Source organism: Microtus ochrogaster, linkage group LG5 (assembly GCF_000317375.1).
Source record: "Microtus ochrogaster isolate Prairie Vole_2 linkage group LG5, MicOch1.0, whole genome shotgun sequence".
In the NCBI taxonomy this organism is placed as follows: domain Eukaryota; kingdom Metazoa; phylum Chordata; class Mammalia; order Rodentia; family Cricetidae; genus Microtus; species Microtus ochrogaster.
The window spans coordinates 33,391,939-33,415,099 of record NC_022031.1 but is presented as its reverse complement, the minus strand read 5'-3'; the positions used below and the strand labels follow the sequence as shown (position 1 = coordinate 33,415,099).

Genomic DNA, 23,161 nt, shown 5'->3' with positions numbered 1-23,161 from the left:
AGAGAGAGAGAGAGAGAGAGAGAGAGAGAGAGAGAGAGAGAGAGAGAGAACTGTTATGCCTGGACTCTTAAATCTGTTCTGTCTATATGTCCATATTGCTTCACACAGTTCTAGTTACCAGCACTTTGTAGTAAGTTTGGAACCCAAGACTCAACAGTATTCATCTTTTTCAGGACTGTGCTGGTTCCTTGGGTCCCCTTAGATCCTTGTGAATTCTAAGTCAACTTTCCCATTTCTGAAAGCAAGAAAGTGGCGGGAATTTGTAAGTACCGCATTCAATTTATGTACAAGAGTAGAGCTGCTGTTGCTGGCAGAATTACCTCTGTGTTTCACACTGATTGTTCAGAAGTACACTTGATGTTTTCCATGTATATTCGTTCTGTTAGTAATTATAATAGATTTTAGATTCTTCTGATTGTCCTTCCTGGGTTAAGCTTTGTTTTACTTCCTTTACTATCTAAAGCCTTTTTTTTTCTTTCACAGTTGCTTCCCTAAAATCCACAGTACAATGTGCAGTAGAATAAATGAAAAGTGGTTTTATACCTTCATATGGTCACTGTAATACCTCAGGTTTTAATCACACAGAGAATTACATACCAGAAGACTAAGAAGTAGCCCCAAATCAATTGGAATTGAGTCTAACATTTTCCATCAGTTCTCAATTCAGTGAAATCATATTTGAGTTTTTTCCCACCTTGTCACTTCTCACAGAAAGCCAGCTCACCTTCACAGGCCTTTCAGAAGGGGCATGGTGCATCTTCTGAGAAATGTTAAAGATGAGAGCCCCGGTAGAATGTGTCACAAAAGCTACTGGCTTCCACAGAGTGGTCATTCCTTGAACAGGCACTGAGAAGCAGCCCTGACTAAGCTCTGTGGAAGATGCCTTTCTGTGTCCTTCAAAGGAAGAGAGCCCACCTGCTGAGACTAGAGCCCTTAAGTTTGTGCCTTGATAAAAGAGAAATCAAACTCCATCGAGTTCCAGAAAATCTTCATCTCTGGTATTTGTTTCTTTGCTACTTTAACTAAGTCACTCTTGTTTCCACTAAAACACTCTCATTTCCATGGATGGTTTATAAGTTAGCATTGTTCCTTAATCTACTTGTCAGAGGACTGTTATAAAAATAAAAGTGGGGGGCGAAGACTGAGGAGATAGATCTAGAGTAAAAGCACTTGCTTACTAAACACGAGGACCCGAGTTCTGAGTTTGTTCCCAGCACCCTTGTAAAACCTGGGCATGGCTGCTCTTACCCAGCCATGTGAGTAGAGAAAGGCTGATCTCATAAAATCCAGAGAGAGAGCCTGTCTCAAGGAACTAAGTCAGGAGTGGTAGAGTAAGACAGCCATGGTTTTGCTCTAGCCTCCACAAAGGTGGTGGTATCTAAGAAATTCTACACTATGAAGCAACTCATAGGTGTGACTGTCTACGTGTTCTTGACAGCTGGAAGTCAGTTAGCTGGAATTAGTTGTCAAATATGGCACCAATAATGCCATCATGTTTTCTCTAACATTTTCTTCTATTTGTAAAGGTATCTATAACAAGAAGAGCGTTTGGGGGCTAGGGAGATGACTCGGTAATTAAGAGAACTTGTCCCTACAGAGGACTTGGGTTCCATCCTCAGCACACACATGTGGGATCACCACTGTATATTCCAGTTTCTGAGAATCTGTCATCCTCATCTGACCTCTTTGAGCACTGGGCATGAATGTGGGATGCATATATACAAGACGGGCAAAACCTATACACTTTTTAAAAATCTATATTTACAAAGGGTTAATACATACAAGGCGTAAAAGATTTTGTAAAGGTATCTATAACAAGAAGAGCGTTTGGGGGCTAGGGAGATGACTCGGTAATTAAGAGAACTTGTCCCTACAGAGGACTTGGGTTCCATCCTCAGCACACACATGTGGGATCACCACTGTATATTCCAGTTTCTGAGAATCTGTCATCCTCATCTGACCTCTTTGAGCACTGGGCATGAATGTGGGATGCATATATACAAGACGGGCAAAACCTATACACTTTTTAAAAATCTATATTTACAAAGGGTTAATACATACAAGGCGTAAAAGAAAGACTTTTCAGAATATTACTATTCCGTCATTGCCTGTTAACTCACATGGTCTTTCTGTCAAACTATATATCCCATGTGATCCTTTATTAAGTACATGAGCAAAATTAAACATATTTGTTGCTTAAAAAGTGTAGGGGAAACTCCTCCCAATGCGGGGCACGTTCGCCTCAGGCTAATGTTTACATATAAATCTGGCTGCATGAGCCCCACCGCTCTCTTTTTTTGTATCTCCTGCTCATCGCTGGATCCCTGATGCTGTAAGCTATTCCTTCATTAAAATTTGCTGTTTCATATTAAGCTAGCCTGGTTATTACACCTCTTACACTTTGGCGCCCTAACTAATAAAGAAAACTGCTTGGCCCTAATAGGACAAAAAATTAAATAGGCAAAATAAACAGAACAAAATGCTGGGAGAAAAAAGCCAAATCAGGCAATGACCATTATTCTCCCACCCTACACAGCCGCAGATTAAGATCTTCCCTGATAAGCCACCTCATGGGCTACACAGATTATTAAAAATGAGTTAGATCAATATATAAAAGCTAGCCAATAAGAGGCTGAAACTAATGGGCCAGGCAATATTTAAAAAGTACAGTTTCCGTATAATTATTTCGGGGCATAAGCTAGCCAGGAGGCCATGAGCCGGAGTGGCAGGAACGCAGCCCGCTGCTCCGCTCATATTACAACAAAAAAGAGAGGGTTTAATTTTTATTCTCAGTGGATCCATATTAGTGCTTTAGAAATAAAAATAAGTTCATTGATCTTTGTGGATAGAAAAATAGTTAAAAGAATATTCTCATAGTTGAAACTTTTGCTTATTTTGCTACTAGTAACCCCAAAACACTTGGTGTTGGATATTTAGGAGAGTGTTAAGTCACATACCCTATGTCTTTTTGCTATTTCAGATATATCAAGCTATTCCATCAATTTCCTCACAAAGAATGCTCTTAGGTTCCTGTCACTGTATTTTGCTTATCACCTTTTCTTGAGTTTTAGGGCTCTTTGTAACACTGGTAGCAAATCTATGAGCAAGTGATTTTAGACAGTATTTTCTTTACTTGAAATTTACTTTTATATATGTATTGTATAATTTCACCCATTTACAATGTATTTTAATCTTATCCAAACCTATAACCCTGAACAAATTCTCCCACAGACCCCTTACTAATTCATATTTTCTCTTTGTTCCATTTATAACCCATTAATTGCTAGCATACATGCATGGGTGCAGGGCCATCCAGGGGAATATGTACAACCTGTAAGAAGGCACATATCATTACTTTCTTACATTAAGAAATTAGGCTATTAGTCTGATTACAGGAGTAGGGAAGTTAATGTGTCCTCTTCACTACTGCTTAGGGTCTTAGCTGGGGTCATCCTTGTGAACTCTTGGGAGTTTCCCTAGTTGCTAACCCCACAATGGCTCCCTCTTTCAAGGTATCATTCCTTGCTCTCCTCTCTCCTCTCTCTTCTTCATGCACCTCGACCTCCCTGATCCCTCATGTTCTCCTTCCCCCCTCCCTACTGCCCTACCACCCTCTCCTCTCTCCTCTTGCTCTCAAAGTACTAAGGAGATCTTGTCTACTTCCCCTTCCCGGGGATCCATATATGTCCTCTTAGGGTTCTCCTTGTTTTCTGTCTTCTCTAGGGTTGTGGACCGTAGGCTAGTTAGATTGATGACTACCTTAATTGCCATCATAGAACTTTCATCCAGCAACTGATGGAAGCAGATGCAGAGATCCACAGCTAAGCACTAGACTGAACTCCTGGAGTCCAGTCATAGAGAGGGAAGATCAACATTATGAGCAAAAGGATCAAGATCATGATTGGGAAACCCACAGAAATAGCTGACCCGAGCAAGTGGGAGCTCACTGACTCCAGACTGATACCTAGGGAACCTGCAGAGAACCGGACTAGGTCCTCTGAATGACTTGGGCAGTTTGTGAAGCCACTTGGAGTAGTACCAGTATTTATCCCTAGTGCATGAACTGGCTCTTTAGAGCCCATTCTCAGTGGAGGGATACCTTGTTCAGTCTAGATATGGGGTAGGGACTTTGTCTTGCTTCAATCGATGTGACAGACTATCTTGACTTCCCTTGGGTGGCCTCATCCATCAGACTCTTTGCAGAATGGCTGGGGCAATGGGGTAGGTAGAAGTTGTGAAAAACAAGAAGATGGGAGGGAGAGGGAACTGAGATTCATATGTAAAATAATATTGTTTTAAAAATAATATTTTTAAAAAGAAATTAGTCTAAATAACCTGCACATGAGCTAAGTTCTTTCATATGTTTATTCTCAAATGATTCTTTTTCATTGTTTTATTTTTAGCCAAATTTTTCATTTCTAGGATTTCCTTGTTTGTGTTTTCATCGGTTCTATTTCTTTATTCAGATCTTGAACAGTTTCCTTCACCTGTTTGTTTCTTTTTTCTTGGCATATTTTTCTTTAGGAATTTATTGAATCTATCTAATATTTATTTGTCTTTTCCTCAATTTCTTTAAGGGCTTTTTTTTTTCATTTAGTGGATGGTGTCTTACTGGGATCCCTAAGACCACTCTGACCTCAGGTAAAGTTACCAGGGCTGTGGGCCCTAGTGTGAGACCAGTTAAGGGGTGCAGTCTGGGCTGTTGTTTTAGTTTTAAAGGGAGTTCTTAATTTTTCTAAGAAGAGTTTAGATATAAATTAATAAGCGAAATACAAGATTGTCATCCTGTAAGTCATAAGAGGGTGTATATGGTCTGCTGTTCACTTACCATCGCTAGGACTTAGTCCAGCACTGAACACATACTAACTATTCAGTAAGTAAGTGTTGGGTGAATGAATGAGAGAAGGAACAAAATAATGTGAGTGGAATGGCTGCTTCCTAAACTGGCTCAACAGTGTTTGTTGCACGTGTGGTTCCCTTTTAGTGGAAGGCATTGCCAGACAGGAGATCAAGGAGATGGATAGCTGCTAAGTCTTTAGCATACCTTAGTGTACTAGGTAGCTCCTGGTTCCAGTGACAATCCCTTAGAAATGAGTGGCTAGTGGGAAGTAGTTCCTAGGAGTTGCTCTCTTTCTTTGAATGATCACTGCTAGTCCGTTGACGCAAAAGATACTGTGATTAAACGATGCTTTGCTTGAAAACTAATGAGCATCATCCCGAAGTTCCAGTGAAAACTGCATTCCATGAGCAACTTAGATTTCCTATTTGAACAAATCTGCATCTCAAGAGTTAAGTGTGTTTCTGTATCTTTCTAACTGATCTAACACAAGTCCTTCTCCAGTCTATAAAGATTCATCTTGTTCTCAATGGTTGAATTTGAGCTATATACATTATTTCAGTCCCAGATCATTTGGAAAAGCAGTCTTGCCATGCTATGTTTTTTTTTCCTTTCATAGCCCTTCTCTATTTTGATCTCTGGCAATCGTAGGTAAAGATTTTTTTTCTTTTTAATCCTCAAAAGGTCCATGTTTTTGTGGCCTTTCCTCAATTTAAAATTGACTTTGTGATTGTGTTTCACTTTTGCATTCAGAGTTTCTTGTTTCGATTGATAAATGTTTGTGAGAACTATAATCCCCCCTGTGCATCTCATTCCTTTCTCTGTGAAGCAGCTCTGCTTGGGTAGCAAGGCAGTCTGATAACACTGAAAATAAATCTTAACATCTCTGCCCCGAGATAGATCCAGACTTTATCACCTTTCTTTTTACCCCAGTGATAATTGCTTATAAGTACATATAGCCCTACTCCTATGCTTCTCGTGCCCCCAGGGTTTATGTCTCTGGCAAGATAGGCAGGAAGCACCTTCCACCAGATACATTAATGGGTTTAATACAAGTCAGACAAAGAATGAATACTGGGCCAGTTTACTATCTCAAACTGAGAAGGCCATCTCTCCATTTGGAGATGCTTTCTCACAATGCATTTTTGTTTTACTCTTTTTTGTCTTCCTTTCCCCTTGGTCTCAACTTGGCTACCATGGAAGGGGCCTTTTATAAAGTTCACTGTTACAGAGCTATAAGGAAAACAAAAGACCGTGCTTTTAAAATAGTACAATCTGCTGTTATTTTTACTTGCCCAGCCACTACAACTAAACCGAATCTAAGACTGAAAGCATCCAAACATACACTTTCCAAAATAAACAAGCCTGCAGTAAAGCAGCGAGCTCTAGGGAATAGCTACCTTCTTTTAAAAAGGAAGAAAGAAAAACCATTACTAAAGGGAAAAAGATGGAGCTGCTGCAGATCAAATATATATCAGTCAGTCTTGGACACCGGGCACCACATCTTCAGGATAGGTACAGATTTGAAAATACATAGTGGGAAAGAAGGGGAGAGAGACAGAACTGGAAAGAGAAGAGGAAACAGGAGACCTAAGGAAATGTTTAAACCCTCTCTCATTTATTCTCTGATTGTCTGTGAAAAACACAGATAAGTCATTTCAGCCAGGTGACTAGGATCACAAACATGGTGAGCCAATCAGCTGAGGCTGGAGCAGCTACGCTTGCTTTACACTTGCAAAACAGCATGGCAGCGTGGACGATGCCCAACAGGACCTTCTGACTTAGGACCCCTGAGTTTCTGCAACCTCAGCTCATCACAACCTCTGGGAACACAGAGCATTCACCCAGTGAGAGTCGTGTGTGCTGTTTGGAAAGCCGGTCAGCATTTCCCTCTTTCCGGGGGTGGAAACAATGATATACCGCTTTGTGATGCATTGCCTAATCAGGTGCGTCATGGAAATTCCTCCTGCATGATGAGAGCAACCCAATCCCACATGTCTTACAAACACCATCCTGTAGCTAACAATGTAGACTGTTCATTGTCACTGAGCATCTTGATGGGGTTTAAACTAATGTTACATAAAAAGTGCACATCCATTTCTGCAGTAAGTTCCTGCTGCACAGAGACCTGCTACCCAAACAGAGAGAAATCTGTTGTATTCTATGTGATCCCGAGGACCTGTTTGCGGTCCCCAGTTTCCACCTCCACTAATATCTCCATGTCCAATCTCACCCTACTTGGTATCACCTTTGAATTCTTATAAATCATCTCTCCTGTCTTCCAAACCCAGCTTCAAATTCTGCTTTCTCTTGTCCTTCATTCAATTATTCAAATGCCTTTGTTTGTGTCCACAGTATTCTAAACTCTAGGGGTGAAGCAGTTATAAACAGGCCTGGATCATCTCATGGTTCTACCAACTCCAGGGAAGATGAGCCACATACACATGTGATTGCAGCCTGGGCTAACTCTTGGGACAGAGTGGCTCCTTTAAGACAGTACAGCAGGGCCACCTGACCTAAGGCAGAGTTCTTTTCCAATGTAAGCATTGTAGAATGGATGCTCTTCACACTGTACAAACACATGAACTCTAAGTAAGTGCAAACACAGCCACAGAATACAAAAGTCCATGTGTTCCGAATCCTCCTGAATCAGACATTAGGTAAGTTAAACAATTTAAGCAACACCTGAAATAGCTGTCATTCAAAGCAGCTGAGCTTAAAACGCAAAACAAAACTGCAGTAGCTTTTGAAATTCTTGGTGTACAGATTCACCCAGCACAGTCAAGGGTTAGTGCCCTAAATGATTCAGACTGGTTTTAGGGTAGTCAGAAGGACTGCTTGTTTTAAAGCTGAGAGCATTTCAAGGATGTTTTATTGAGCGCATACTTTTACTGTAATACTGTGACATGCTGTGAGGGAAAATTTATCAGATTAAAAACTCCACCCTTTGTAACTAATATCTACTGTCTATTTGTATAATGTATTAAATTTATGCCAGGCATGATGGCTTACGCTTTTAAGACTAGCACATGCGGGGCGGGGCAGGCAGATATCTGTGAGTTCAATGTCAGCCTGGTCTAAACAGTAAGTTCTAGACCAGTCAGAGCTTCGGCGTATGGCCCTGTCAAAGAAAAAGTGTTAAATTTAAGTAATTCAATAAAATTTATTCTCTAGTGTTTAATTAAAGTATAAAAAAGTGCAAATAAATCATGTATGCTCCTTTGCATGTGGGAACTTTGCACAATGGTAAGTAATTAATCCCTACTAGAAAGGACTAGGAAAATACCTGAAATACAAGATTGAGAATCAAAAAGTTAGACAGCAAGGCAGTAACGATTCCATGGTCTCAAGAGGAATATTATATAAGCTGTACTTCTTATTCTGAAGGTTAGCTCACTTACTTCATTGCTTGAAAACAGAAAATATGTTGCCATGGGGTTAAATAATCCACTCAGTGGCTCCAATTCACCTCTTGTTCAAATGATTAATTTAAAAGAAATCCTCTCAAAAAAGCTATATTTGCATCTGTTCTGCACTGGTACAAATATCCAAAAGGGAATTTAATTTTCAAAGGAAAAATATAGCTCCTTTTTACATGCTTGTGTCTCTGTGAACATTGCCTTTGCCCTCAGAGTGCCCTGTGGGTCAAGAAGCTGGGTTGCACATATGCAGATACTTACAACATGCAATAGGATCAAATTAGGACACAGCATTGCGTGACATCAGGAGTTCAGCTGCTTTAGAAACGTGAAAAAGTGGCCACAGTGAGAACATGTACAGGTGGAATCTTTCCCAGAACAAAGAGGGGTCTGACTCATTTCCCCAATTTTTTCTAAAAGTCTAAAAGTTCCTTCCCCATAACCATAACAGTAGAAAAGCAAGTAAATTGGTACAATTTGAGCATCATCATTCTCTGATAATGGATGAATGTCACAGGAATGCATTTGCCTCTGTCTTACATGGGAGTTGAATCCAATTTCTGTCGAACATTAAGAAAAAACTGGTTTTGCTTTACTTTATGTCTAAAAGTCGCTCATGAGTGAGCATATATTATATTTGTCTTTCTGGGTCTGGATTCTCTCACTCAATCTGATGTTTTCTAGATCCATCCATTTGTCTGCAAATTTCGAGATGTTATTATTTTTCTGCTGTGTAGTACTCCATTGTATAAATATACCACATTTTCCCTATCCATTCTTCAGTGGAGGGGCATTTAGGTTGTTTCCAGGTTCTGGCTATGACAAACAATGCTGCTGTGAACATAGTTGAGCACATGTCCTTGTGGTATGATTGAGCATCCTTTCGGTATATACCCAAAAGTGGTATTGATGGGTCTTGAGTTAGGTTGTTTCCTAATTTTCTGAGAAATCACCATCCTGATATCCAAAGCAGCTGTACCAGTTTGCACTTCCATCAGCAATGCAGGCTCCCTTTACCCCCACGTCCTCTCCAGCATAAGTTGTCATCAGTGTTTTTGATCTTGGCTATTCTTACAGGTGTAAGATGGAATCTCAGAGTTGTTTTGACTTGTATTTCTCTGATGACTAAGGATGTTGAACATTTCTTGAAGTGCCTTTCAGCCATTTAATTTACAATCCCAGAGAACCTAGACAACAAAGAGGACCCTAAGAGAGACATACATGGATCTAATCTACATGGGTAGTAGAAAAAAGACTAAATCTCCTTAGTAAATTGGAAGCATGGGGATTATGGGTGAGGATAGAAGGGGAGGGGAGGGAATGGTAGGGGAGCAAAGAAAAATATATAGCTCAATAAAAATATGTTTTTTAAAAAAGGAAAAACTGACCATCTGCTCAATGTCTAATTCTTGTTACGCACACACAAAAATCAAACTGAAGACCTAAAAGTAAGGAAGCTTATGAGAGAGAGGAGAAAGCTGATATCTGCTCCTCATTGCTGAGTGTAAGCTGGCCAAAGGCAACAGTGGATGAAAAACTACCCGGAGTCATTTCTCTAGGCTCCTGGGTTCATGTCGGCAGGGTTCACTCTGTGAGCTGGAGTTTTGGAACCTATTCCCTATGGTGGGAATGCCTTGCTCAGCCTTGACGCAGTGGGCAGGAGCTCACTGCTGCAACCTGAGAAGCCATGCTTTGCTGACTGGGGAGACCTTACCCCATCTGAACGGAGATGGGGAGGAGTGGATGGAGGGACAGGAGTAGAAGGGAGGTGGGGGGAAAGGAACTTGAGGAGAAGAAAGAGGAGAAGCTGTGGTTGGCATATAAAATAAAAAAGTAAAAAATAAACTTTTTTTAAAAAGTAAATACACAATTTGATTAACTGGGCTACCTCACTCAGCTGTTGCCTGCAGAGTACTTGAGTTCCACATTCTAAGCTGTATGAACCTCCTGCTGTAGGGCATCTTTTCTGAATCTGGCTATCAAATTGTAGGCTAAAGTTGAGTTTCTAACCCTGTTCTCAGGTCGCACCACCTTCTCTTCCAAAGTCTGAACAACATAATACTTATCAATTCCCAAGATTTTAGTAGCATCTTGCTACCCCATGCAGGTAGGTCTTCTGAAAACTTTGCAGATGTGGCAAAGGCTTCTTGAATGTTCTGTCATAATCCTCTTAACGATGGTTTCATTTCCACCTCTTTTAAATTTGGAAGGGATGTCATGTTGTCATGTCTTTGCTAACCACTTCAGCCTTCTCTTCTCTGCTGGATTCTTTCGCTGCTTGAAATAATTCTTTGAGGAGGCTGAAGAGGTGGCTCAGCAGGAGATAGTGCTTTTTATTCTTGCAGGAAGGCACAGGTTCAATTCCCAGCAGCCACATATTAGCTCACCACCACCTATAAGGTCAGTTCCAAGGAATCCTTTGCCCTCTCATGACCCCTATGAGCACAAGGCATGCCACAGAGCATGTCTATACACGTATGTCTACAAATGCAAGCAAAATACTAACACTCATAAATTAAAGTTTTAAAAATTCATTTTCCACTGATCCTTTCCTAATGTGTCTGTATCCAATAGGCTTGCACTGATGTGGAAAAAGCCTTAGATTTAGCTAAAGCAATTGTGACATTTAACTCATATGCTCCCCACTGCACAGGGTACTTTGTAACCTTTCCCAGCCTCAGTATTTTTACCTGGAAAGAGAAAGACGAACCAGTGGTGTAACCTCCTCTGCTCTTCTACAATTCATGATCGTCTGCGTGACACCCTTTACTCAGGAATTCTGCATGTCTCTGATTCTATTAGATCTGTAGCAGTTCAGGACTGGCCTGTGGTTCCTGGAGGGGTGGCGGTACCTTGGGGGTGTTCTTTGGTATGGTCGGGGAGGAGGGCTCCGGGAATTGAGCAGCCAGCTTCAATCAGTGCCTCTCACTTTGATCTATTTTAGATATTCCTGAGTAAGATTTCGTTTGAAGAAAGGATTCTATGAAGGCCTTTTTTTTTTTTTTGAGGTTTGCAAACCTCTGCAGTAGATATTAAAACTTCTTGTTAAAATATGTAAAAGTATGTTGATGGTGATTACGGATCCCTAACAGATCAGGCTCGAAACAAGAAAAGTGCAAGCACTGTGTAATGATCAGTTAATCTAAGTCACTTCTTTAAAGTCATTCAGAATTGTCTTAACAGGCATATCATCTTTAGTCATTGTACAACTAAGAATTAAGCTGCCATAGCAGGCAAAGGAGACTAGACAAGTGGGGAAATGTTTTAGATTAATTTCGTCTCAGTACAGCAGTCCCGGAGCAGAGTTGGTATCGGTTTTAGAGGGCACGGGGAAGGGAATAATAGATGACAGTTGTTTGCTGTGCAAATTCTTGATGAATAAAAACACTAATAACTCTATGAGAGTGCCCACCCACACTTAACATTTTTACAAGACTAGCAAATCCAAAGAAGCCAAAAAGAAAAAAAAAAAAGTGCTCTGCAGCACTTAGCACAGGCTCAGCATTTGAGGGAGGAATCATAAATGCTTGTCTGATTGAATAGGCTATTCAAACCACAGAAGTGTTTTAGTCAATAGAGATAGTCACTAGATAACCACAGGGCTGTGCGAAAATCCTCTGTCCGAAGGAGTTGTCACAGTATCTTATCTAAAAAGAGATCATGAGTTTGAGAGCAGGATATGGAAGGATTTGGAGACAGAAGGGCAGAAATGATGTACATCACAAAGCTCATACACAAAATTCTCCCCCACCCCAAAAACACTAAAAATCGAATCAAGCTCCCCTGGTTCTGATTCAGGCTATCCAGTGAAGTAGCCAGAACAAAGGCAACCCTGATCTTCCTTTTTCCTTCCTCCTGTTGCTCCTGCCGCTAGGCCTACTGATACCACTGTGTGCCTCTGTGAAATACCAAGTCAGTCTTCTGAAGCCTTCCTGGGAAAGCGAGCATCCTTTACAACATGGTTTCAGTGTGAACATGTTACAATTTATAAATACATGCAGACAAGCTGATTCTGGTCTGCTGCCACTCTGTGTTCTAAGGGTTGCTGCTCCCTCTCAGGGTCTACTATAACACCCTCTACTTTGCTTCTCGAGGGAGTGTGTGCTATGTGGGTCCTCATTCACTCATGTCTAGTCTCCTCACTGAGCTTCTCCTGTGAAGTTTCTAAAGTCAATATCATACCACTATTGCACACTCAAGAGAGAAATTTTCAAAAACAATCTAATCACCAGAGAAACTCATTTCAAGCATTGTAGCAATTATTTGACATCATGTACAAAAGATCTAATACCGAGTGCAAAGAGAATTTTGTTATTTAAAATCCATTCGACTCCTCAACAATTTATGGAGCAATTCTATTACCGCTCCGTGAAGTAACAAGAGGGAGTTCTCAAATATTAGACCTCAACATTCACCTCTTTCTCAGGGTCTGTAACATCCCTTTGGACAAGCTTTTGTTGGACTTACACATACCTATTATCATCTTCACCAACTTCTCTAACTTTTCCAGGAGTTACGGTGGTGCTCTCTGAAAGGCCGTATCTCTGTCTGAATGGCAGTTGCTGCCAAGTAGACATCAGAAGAAATATGTGAGCAACAGTAAATTACAGCCAGAGTGAAAAGCCCAGTGACTATCCTCTAGCTGCTGCCTAGCATACTTCCGGTCCTTCCTGAGATACCTGCATGTACCTCCTGCATATACACAAAATCCACACTGCAGTCTAACACAAGTATGTTCCTTGCTGCAATGTTTGCATGTGCCACCTGCATGTACACGAAGTCCTTACTGTTGGGTATTCTGCAAAAGTTGCAGAAACTTGTGGATACCCGTGTGCAGGCAGCTTGTCCAACATCTGGCAAGCTGCAACTGCACACAAGACCGATCACTATTTTCCTTCTGAGTCTGTCACCAAGGCCTCCCTCCACTATTGGGTATGCAATTCATGCTTTCTGATCAGGCATTACTACTAAACCCCGGGTTTCTCTGTCATGGCTTCTTTGTGACTGTACGTATGCATTTAAATTCTCAATTAAGGACAATCTGAACTTTTAAGTCCAGGACCAGAAGTGAATTTCTTCTTCTAACACATTTGAATTAGTATCTGATTTGCCTCACAGTTCTGCATTCCAAGGATTACTGGAATTGTCTGCCTGCTCTACCAAACTTTTAGACAATATAGAGTAAACTTTAGGTAGGGCATTAGTTTCGATTCTCAGCTCTAACCCTGAATATGGGACCTATATAAGGAAAAGTTCTATCTGCTAAGATGTTCTAAGCTTAGCATATTTTTAAAATTATACAACGTGACACAAAAATCACCCCCAAATTAAAGAAACAGTTTTATTCTTGTCTCTCACGCTGTCAATTATAGGCTGAGCATAGATAGCTCTTCTCACCCGGAGTGTTCATAGACTTTCTGGCTGAGTGCGGCTCAGACTGGAGCATTAAGGATTTCATCACTGGTGTCTGGGAGGTAATAGATAGGTCAGCCAAGGATCAGTCAACTGTGTCTCTATGAAGCTTTTCAATATGACTGTCTTGGGCTTCCTTATAACACATAGATAGCCTCAGAAAAGTTGGACCAAGTGACAAGCAGCCGCTTCACTCCCCCAAAGAGAGCTTTCCAGCAGACCCAAGCGAAGATGGGAGGTTTCAGATAATATATCCCAAAGTTGTGACACCACTTCCTCAGTATTCTATGGGCCAAAGCAGCCACAGGCCAACCTGCGGGAAGAGGAGAAAATGAGCATTAGCTGCCTTTCAAGTGCAGGGTGCCCTGTGTGTATGGGCAAGCTTAGAGAAATTGATGAACGTCACCTTGGAGACAGGCTGCCACAGTGATATCAAGTAAGATTATGGCAGAAACTAGTACACCATAATTTTCAAAATAGTGGTATCCTAGTAATGTTTATCTCGGAAAAGCAGGCCTCCGTTTCCTTTTAGGACATGCACCTAGGAGGATGCACTTGGAGAAAGATGCCAGCTGCTCCACTGGAGGCACTTTGAGAGTGGCTGGTGCTCCAAAATGAGAGCATTCAGACAGCATCAGAGACAGCATCAGGCTTTTTTACAGCCATTAGACCCAGAAGAAAGAACAAACCACTGACTTCTTGGTAGTATTCCACCAAAGCAAAAAGACAGTTTTCCACAAATAAGTCTCTGTCCATTGTGACTAAACCCAAGATGGCATCATTGGATTAATTTCTGTTGATATGGTGTAAAATCATTAAATCAGATGGCCTAGTGTACAGTGTGTACAAAATAAAACTTTCTCTTAGTAGTCATTAAATATAAAATTAGAGCCAGAAGAAAAAATATCCTAAGTACTTAGTAAAACAACTTAGTATCAGAGACAGAATTCTGAGGCCAAGAATGGTTCTGTCTACGGTTTCTCAGTCTAAGGTCAGGATTCCAGTTTATGTAGACTCAGATTTTCTAACCTCCCTCCTTTTCTTTCTCCCTCTCCCTTTTTCTCTCCCTCTCCCTATATTTCTATTTCTCTCTCTCATATAGATTCAGATTTTCTAAACTCTTTCTCTCCCCCTCCTCTCTCTGTCTATCTCTGTATTTCTCTCTTTTGCTCTCTCTGGAACACACATAGACACACACACATAACATAAATATATATGTATGTAACATATAAATATATATATTTTTGTGAATTCATATGTTGGTGAATGAACCAATGGTACCTTGAGTCCACATACCATAATTTATATAGCTACTGTTTTTCTGAAATACCAATGCTTTTAATCAATCTATTTGCTCCTTTAGGATAAGTACTCAAACATTAGAAAGTAAAAGAATTTAAGAGGCTCAAGAAAGAGAAATTAACCCTTAGTCACAGGTGGGTGAAAAGACTAAAGAGTATTTTCAGATGCGATCCATCAAGCTGCCAGTGAGTAACTGGAGCTACAGCCTACTGTGTTATCATTAACACGTTTGCCAGTTGCTTGACAGAAACGGGAAAGTAAGAGAAATCAATCTGAATACCCAGGGCGAGAGTTTCCAGAGCCAGTGTGTGGGTTGAGCAGAGACAGAAGTGAAAATGAGTGTGTGATTTTGGTGACAACTAGAACCTCCTGGAAATGGAGGAGCAGAGGGAAGAACGTGAGAGAGAGAAAGTTTCTAAAGAGAAGAGAGTTCAGCTGGATAGTGTGGCAGAGAAAATGTGTATTTCAATATGGCAGGGCAGCCTTTAGAATATGAGGCAAACATATTCTCGGACTTCCTTTGGCCTTTCCTCATTGTCCCCTAAAATCCTCTGCTGTCCTAGGCTCCTATGGAACGAGCGGCAGTGTTTGTTACTAAACATGACATTATTTGGTCCCCGTGTCTGAATATCGATATTTTAGCTGTGTTTCTGTGTTGGTTGCTTTGATGCTAGGTGCCTCTCCTCGCTCTCTGTATCCTTTTAATGGGAAACCAACTCCAGCATTCTAAAAATGAGAGCACACTGGCACCTGGCCTCAGAGAACTATGATACTGGATCCTTCCCATGGGCAGCCCACTCCAGTTCTCTCAACTAAGAAGGCTCACACCCGGCCTATGAGAGGCCTCAGAGAATGGTACTAATTACGGTTGCCTGTAAACAGTGCGAGTGAGTCCCCAAACTCTCTGTGTTGGTGTATCATCTGAACAGAGGTTGAGGACTTATGGGGTAACCTTAGCAGGTAACCTAGTATAGTGTTTGCTCTGAGGTAAAAGGATCAAAGCCACAACTGAATCATGCCAGAGAGAATTATGTTGTCTAAGCCCTTCAGAAAAAAACTGTGAACAACCTCAATAACCCTCCTCAGTACAGAGGAAACTTTGTCTTCCTATTGTTGCTCATTCAGTTTAACCAGATTCCTTACTTAGTCCTGTAACTACTGGAAAGTCAGGACTTTGAGAAAGAAAGGTTTAGAATAACAGTTTGAAATATTTTCTATTACTTCTTTTAAAAAGATCTCTCCCTATCTCTTTCCTCTATGGTTCTTTGTCTCTGTCTGTCTGTCTCTCCCTTCCTCTTCCCTCCTTCCCCCCTTTCTCTCTCTGTGCCTCTGTATGTGTGGTCATGTGCCAAGATCAGAAGGGGGCCTCAGATCATTCAGAGCTGGAGTTACACACAGTTAACAGGAGTCCTGGTTTGTTATGTGGGTATTGTATTCAAATTGTGATCCTCATCATTGCCCAGCAAGTACTCTTAAGCATTGAGATATTTCTCTAGCCTCTTTTCTTTTATTTTTGACGCTGCCATCTTAAGAGTCACACTCACATTTTATAAGCTCTGTAAATAGCCTAGGACCCCCTATAAGTTTTTTAGCATCTTCAAAACCATTAAACTAAAATAATATAATTATTCTTTGTAATCAGAAACCTTTAAAGCAGCTCATTCCTAGCTGCTGCTTCTAGCTTTTCTCTGAGAATTAAACCCTGCCACTCATTCGCCCTCCACCAAACTTCCTACGACAATGACAACGTATGACCTTGGGTCAGTAATTTAACTAGTTCTTCATTTGTAAAATGATAATAAGAATTTAAATAACTACAGAAGATACACGGGTTGGTACCAAGTTAATCTCAATTAATCCAACCCTCTTACTCTATTCTACTTCTAAAATATAAAATGCTAACAGGCAATAGCAAGCCTTGATGTCTAAGCTAGGAACACAGAAAGTAAATTCACATTTTTCTGTATCCTGTAGTTAGAATTCCACTTCCTTACTTCAGAAAAAAAATAATAATACTCATTTTTTCCAGGACAAAGTCCATGTTTGTTGATGGCTAGTTCCAACTACCAGGTGGCATGATAATTAAATGACAGATAGTGTATTTCTTTTCCAGTTTAGAGTTTGAAAGAAGGTTTGAAGTCAGTATTTAACAAGATGATGTCAGCAGTGAAACAAACATCTAACAGATTTTATCCAGTTATGATCTAGGATTTCCCTCTGTATGCTATGAATATGTTTTATTACCATTAGTTAATAAAAAAAACTGCTTCAGCCTTTAGCAGGGCAGAATATAGCCAGGCTGGAAGAGATAGAGATAGAGAGAGAGAGAGAGAGAGAGAGAGAGAGAGAGAGAGAGAGAGAGAGAGAGAGAGTGAGAGAGAGAGAGTAAGTGGAGTCAGATAGATACCATGTAGCTGCTGAAGGAGACAGACGCCAGACACTTATCAGTAAGCTACAGTCTTGTGCCGATACACAGATTAATAGAAATGGGTTAAGATGTAAGAGTTAGTTAATAAGAAGCCTGAGCTAATAGGCCAAACAGTGTTGTAATTAATATAGTTTCTGTGTGGCTATTCAGGTCTGGGTGGCTGGGAAATGAATGAGCAATCTCCGGCTACCCAGTTGCACTGCAGCGCGAAGCTTACCTGCTTATCCTTGCTTGGTTCCACATATGAGAGGTGCTGAGGAGCCCATAGGCAGTGCTCCTCCACTATACGATGCAATTAAATTAGCAGTTACAAGGCTCATCGTTAACCTGTGACCCCCATTGGTCAACTTCAGAGCAGTGGGTTATTTGCAATACTGTAGACCAAACAACCGAGAATAATTCAAAGCAGCTGAAACTAGCATAAAAGTAGCATTATGCAATCTTATGAGAGAGACAGAAAATTCTAAAGACTAAGCCTATTGGAGGTCTTCCCAACCCTGTTTTACATAGAATAGCTTCCTTTCTCCGAAGTTGCTGCTTTTGCTTTTCCCTTGTGCCCTCTACCACATTCCTCATCTCCTTTGAACTTTCCTTCACATAACCCTGTTCAAGACTACACCCCATCTTAGGAGGACAAGACTCTGATGTAGAGCTTACCAAAGCAACTCTAGTGGAAAAGCAAAGAAAACTGGGAAATTAAAAAATATAATAATAAATAATATTTTTTAAAAAAACCTAACAGCTATTATCGTGACAGATTTTGACTCACCTGAAGTAAATAAAAATCAACTTAGGTCAAAGTTATAAAACGAATAGTGAGGTCTAGGCACTTAGATGTATGATTGAAAATGAAGAACAATTTTACCTTTCTATTTCTTCATTTAATCATTTTTATTGACATAAAAATCAAGGCACCTCTTAGTAAGATGCAAGAGCTAGAGTTACATCGCACCACAGTGGGCAAGCTGGAGAGCACCTAGAAGACATCAATCATGCCTTTATATGATTTTCTGTCTCTCGTACCTTTTTGATGGGAAATTGGTAGAAAGGAGGAAAGGAGGCATTTGTGACATTTTACAGATGGATGACTTGTGCCTCAGCTTTCTGAATCCACAGCTTAGGCTCTGTGGTCTGTCCTACTTGCTATTTTGATTCCTCATGATGCCATTTCTGTGTTAGGTTCCGCCTACTTCAAATGATTAATACATCATCGACTCTGTGTACTTAGAGTTTGTAACACTAGCCTTATTATCTACCCCATTGACTTTAAATTTTATCTTTTTTATTTTAATTGCATTTTGTACATTGTACAAAATAATGCCAATTTCATAAGGATATTTTCATAGGGTTTTATATTGTTTGTGGTGTATTGTATGTTGAGAATATTCTTATTAATACTCTTAACACTTTTTTTTTTCTCACTCCTTCCTTCCCTTTCCCCCCAGACAATTTTGGTTTTTGGAATTTTTTTGTATCTTATTTTCCTTTTTTTGTTTTTATTGCACTATACATTTTTCTCCACTCCCCTCCCTTCCTCCCCACTCCCCTTCTACCTTCTACCATGACCCCCATGCTCCCTATTTACTCAGGAGTCCTTGTCTTTTTTACCTTTCTGTGTAGCTAGCTTTGGTTTTGTGAGAAACGGCTGTATTAATTGCTAGAGGTGCTGGAATAGTTTTATTCCTGGGAGCAGGGTATAGTGGTTCCATTTTACTCATATCCCTATCAGCATTTTTTGTTTCATTAAAGACTTTCATCATGATTGGGCTTAGATAAAATATACATGTAGCTTTTATTTGCACTTCTCTGATGACTAATGAAGGTAGACATTAATTTTTGGTCATTCACATTTCATTAGCCCTTTTATTGAATGGGTTATTTGATTTCTCAGCTTTTTTATTCCCTTGCATATTCTAGATATTAATACTCTGTCAGATAGCTTTTTCACAGGTTTTCTGCACTCCATAGACTCTCTTTAGTCACTCTTTCCACTTCATTAAATATTTCCTTGTTGTATAGAAGAGTTTTAATTTCATGGGGGCCCATGTGTTGATTGTTACCATTATTTCCTATACTACCGATGCCATATTCAGCAAGACCTTGCCTATGCCTATATCATAAAGTGTTTTAGTTTCTTCTTCCTTCAGTTGCAGAGTTTTGTGTCTTACACCAGGGTCATGAACCACTTGAAGTTGATATTTGCACAGGATAAGACATAGCGATCTATTTTCCTTCTTCCTCATGTGGATATCGAGCAGCATTTTTTGAAGAGACTATCTTTTCTCTGATGTGTGGTGGGCCGTCTACGTCAAAATCCATGTTGCTATAGCTGCAAGGGTTTATATACTATCTGGGTCCTCTGTTCCTTTGATCTGTGTGTCTGTTTTGTTCCACCCACCTTGCTGCTTGTTAGCACAGCTCTGAAGTATAAATCAGGTCTGTTGGTATCTACACTGTGTAGTAGTGGGAACGGCGGGGCTGCTTCCTGCCGCCCTGCTAGCTTTACCTAAAATAATTACATGGAAACCGTATTCTTTTAAACACTGTTTGGCCCATTAGTTTTAACCTCTTATTGGCTAGCTCTTAAATATTGATTTAACCCATTTCTAATAATCTGTGTAGCACCACGAGCTGGCTTACCAGGAATGATCTTAACCTGCGTCTGTCTGGAGTGGGAGAATCATGGTGACTGCCTGACTTGGCTTCTTTCTCCCAGCATTCTGTTCTGTTTACTCTGCCTACCTAATTTTCTGTCCTATCAAAGGGCCAAGGCAGTCTCTTTATTTAACCAATGAAATTAACACAAAACAGAAGACTCTCCCCCATCAACACTGTGTCTATTATTGTTCAGGATAGTTTTTGTTATCTTGGGAACTTCTTGCTTCCTTATAAATTTTAGGGTGATTCATTCAAAATCTTTAGCATTAACATAACCCCTTTATTGCTTCTTAGCCATGTAAACTAAATGAAGCAAGACTCTTAACTTTTATGTATATTACCATCTCATTTGCAAAAGGGGAGGAAGACTTGAGTTAAGGCAAGTAAAGTTCTTAGGACAAGTCCTAGCATGCAGGAAGCATAGTGCTTGGTTTTGTGTGTTTGTGTGCGCCTATACATTTTCAGAACACTGACCTGTCTTTCACATTCCTGGAAATCTTTTACACATTGCCCTCTAAAGTGTATTCCATTTCCTGTCTACAGAAGAGGTGATTTCCACTGACTGAGATAATAGTGTTCAGTATATTTGTGAGGAGAAGGAGGATATGCACCAATCCGTTAATGAGCAGGGTCCAATAGAGAGAGCAGGAGAGACAAAACTCTGACCTCTAGTGTCATCACCACTAAAACACTTCTCATATAAAAAACCCCACAATTCAGGAGCTGATTGCCATGAGAACCTTCTAGCCCACCAAACATAATGTAAGTTGGCATTTAAAATTCCATGAAAAAAGGAAGCTTTACCAATTTCAGAGATCCTCAAAATCAAACAGAAGATGAGACTCAGTGCCTGTCCAGTGCATGAAGCCTGGAGTGAGGAGTTCTTTCCCAGTCAATTGTATTGATTAAACCTCAAACTCTCTAACGTGCTGCATGGTGCTTGAATGTCTAAAATCGGTCTTTGAACCAAGTGGGGACACTGTCCAAACAAAGAGCAGAAAACTTCAAACTGCTGTTGTCTTTGTGTAGAAACTACTGGAAAACACGGAACAAAACTGAGTCTCAGAAGCCTTTCCGGTCACATACGCTAAATCCTATCACTTGACTTGAAAGTGCCACATTTGAATTTCTGGCTTTCCACTAATCTTGATGGACAGATGTTCTGCTCTTAGAACAAGGAAGAACAGCAGCCCCAGGGCCCTTTGGAATGGGTTCAAATGTTCCTCCATACTGTTTACAGGGACCTTCCCTTGTCATCTTCCTCATTCACCCCTTCCCATCTCCATTCAAACAAGGTCAACCAAAATGACCCCGACACTCCTTATGGGAAACAGTGTGGGCTTGTAGAAATAACATGAACTTTTGGTCGGAGAAAACTGAGGGTCTCTGAGAGTTTAAATTTTCTTGACATCAACCATATCATAATAGGTAAGTAGTTGCCTTGGCTTCTCTTTGCTTCTATGTCCTAGCCTGTAAATGAAGGTAGCCTTCTGCCATGTTGCTGGGGGAGTGGATGAGGTAATGCATGAGAAATATGTGCTCTACACAGAGCAGACATTTATATGTTAGTTATGAGACACAAGTGGGTTAGAAATAGAAGACGGGGTGTTTTAAAGATGGTGGAAACTCTGGAAAAATTCACATGGGTATCTGATTTGTTAATGAAATTTTAATTTGGCTCTGATCAATGACTAGCCCCACGCGTTGTCTGCTGATATGCACTCATGAGCAAACCCAGGGAAAATCTATCACTGTTATTTCCTTGCATTAAAAAACAATACAAATATTGATCAAGCCTTCTAACTGACCCGTGGTTTATTGTCATACATTAAACTTCTGCACATCACAGAGGGCACGAATTTTCCAATTACCTTTAGTTCATAGTTCATTATGTCACATTAGAAGCTAAATGTGAGCAGTGCCTTTACTGAGAACACGCTGTGCTGAAGTACCTCCCCAATTGCTTCCCCTCTTTAACACCACCTGAACCTCGTACAGAACCTGTGCAAGGACTAAGGGATTCCAGAGCAAGCGACCCCTCACAGGTGAAACTCAAGCCCTTCACTGAGGCCCAGAAATGAGTAGGCCACCAACTAATAAAAAGAAATATTAGGTTTCACAACCCAAGGGCTGGAGAAATGCCAAGGCAAACATCTGCTGTTGTATAAAGATGGCTAAACACTCATCTTTTTATTAGCTGCAGTCAACACTTCAAACATATTCCCTCTGAAAGGAATGACAATGCATTCTGCCACTTGAATTTGAAATAATAAAAATCTTAAACATATATGTAAGTCATGTGTTACATATTACAATACATATGTAAATATATAGACATATACACTTCATGAAGGGTGTTTCAAGTGCCTTGATATGTCTTAGAGAGACAATGCTCCTTTGAAGGAGTTTAGTTACCCAGAAAAATATCATTAATTAGATCTTTTTCTTGGTAGGGAATGAAATGGATGTTTGGCATAAAAGCCACTAAACATCCTGCGGATCTGAGGGTCTTATTGTTATGCCGGTATATTTTTGTGCAGCATAGTGGCTCCATTACCACCCAGGGTTTTGTTTATCTTGTCTAAATAAGAACCACATTTTGTATCTTTGCATCTCAATATCGATCAATCCTCTTACTTTCAACAGAAGTTTAAGCTATAGCTTTTCGGTAGCTGATATCAGAAATAGTTTGTGTACACTTCAGGTCCTGTCCCCATTGTCAATACAGAATAGGACTAGGCTCTTGCCTTCCTCACTAGTGAGAAATGGGGATTATCCATATAAAGTCTGATTCTTCACTTTCAAAGCATAAAACACCAGTGACTTTGATTTACACTAAACATATTATTTTTGAAATTTATTTTATTATTGCATTTTCCTTTGTAAGCCTTTGTCTTTTAGTATACAATAGCAGTTTTCCATTTCCTACATAAAAAAAATTTTCAGCCGGGCGGTGGTGACACACGCCTTTAAACCCAGCACTCGGGAGGCAGAGGCAGGTGGATCACTGTGAGTTCGAGGCCAGCCTGTTCTAGAAGAGCTAGTTCCAGGACAGGAACCAAAAAAAGCTACGGAGAAACCCTGTCTCGAAAATCAAAAAAAAAA

The 23,161-nt window shown here is 40.3% G+C and overlaps 1 protein-coding gene across 4 annotated transcripts in view; it reads left to right on the top strand.

The window, feature by feature from the left end:
* The window catches only part of Lingo2 (leucine rich repeat and Ig domain containing 2), a 1,024,105-nt gene that overhangs the window by 967,134 nt on the left and 33,810 nt on the right, over positions 1–23,161 (top strand). Inside the window, exon 2 of one of the 4 annotated variants that reach the window (XM_026786731.1) lies at positions 174–262. The exons of the other annotated variants lie outside the window; for them this stretch is intronic. The gene's annotated coding sequence lies outside the window, so the exon portion shown is untranslated. The remainder of the gene's footprint in view (positions 1–173; positions 263–23,161) is intronic. 4 annotated transcript variants of the gene reach the window in all.